This window comes from Egretta garzetta, unplaced genomic scaffold (genome assembly GCF_000687185.1).
Source record: "Egretta garzetta isolate BGI_Z169 unplaced genomic scaffold, ASM68718v1 scaffold134, whole genome shotgun sequence".
Taxonomy (NCBI): domain Eukaryota; kingdom Metazoa; phylum Chordata; class Aves; order Pelecaniformes; family Ardeidae; genus Egretta; species Egretta garzetta.
This window is the reverse complement of record NW_009259422.1, coordinates 379,125-379,988: the sequence shown is the minus strand read 5'-3', so window position 1 is coordinate 379,988 and position 864 is coordinate 379,125. Positions and strand designations below refer to the sequence as shown.

The window sequence follows — 864 nt, the reverse complement described above, 5'->3', positions numbered from 1 at the left end:
GTCTTCTACCACTTCCCTCCATGGAGGCGGCCTAGAGCAAGTCCCTGCCGGGCCAGGTGTAAGCATCAAGCTGTTTTCTGTCCCGGTACGCAGCCAGCTCGCTCGAGGGCGCCAGCTGTAACCCCAAAACCCCAGTGCTGGCTTCCAGACCCTTGGTTGCGGTGAGGGCTGGAGTGCCTAGGAGGGCTGTTCTCAGCCTGTTGGTGGTGATGGTTTAAAGCAGTTGAAGCGCTGTGCTGAGCAGTGAGCTCCACGCTCTCTCGAGCCCCTCCCTCGCCGAGAGCCGCGGCGTGTGGCCTTTATAGATGAGTCGTGTCAAAACTCTTAGCCTCCGCAGAGTTACGTGTACTCTGGGGCACTGGGAACCGAGAAGCTGTTGCCTGTGCCAGGAAAACTTGTGAACAGGAGAAGCTGCGGTCCAGCTTAATGACCGCCTGCGTGCACTTGGGATCTGCAGCCGTCTTCTCAGGGGCGCTGCTCACGTGAAGGTCCCCAAAAATGTGTTCTGCCCGCAGGAATTGTCTCCTTATCGCTTGGTACCTGCTTCCCAGCTGGGCAGCCTCTCCGCCTGCGAAGCCAGCTCGTGCTTCCCTCCCTTCTCCGCACTTCCGACAAGAAGTAGGGCTGTAGATGCAAACGGGCCTGCTGCTATTTCCAGCTGGAATTTGGGCAACAGCGAGAGTATTGCTAATAGGGCTGCCTTATCTTGGGGAAATTCTCCAAGGATTTGGAAAGCGAGGGGGATAATCCTGGGAAGGGATTCAGCATTTTGAGACTGGCACCCCTTAAACCCCCAGCTGCCTGCTAGCCAGGGCTGGAGGGGGTGGGAAGGGTCTGGAGCTTTGCTGTGCCTTTGGCAGCCCC

At 58.1% G+C, this 864-nt stretch overlaps 1 protein-coding gene across 5 annotated transcripts in view; it reads left to right on the top strand.

The window, feature by feature from the left end:
- CEP164 (centrosomal protein 164) overlaps window positions 1-864 on the top strand; it is a 56,776-nt gene that overhangs the window by 19,428 nt on the left and 36,484 nt on the right. The gene's annotated exons all lie outside the window — the stretch shown is intronic.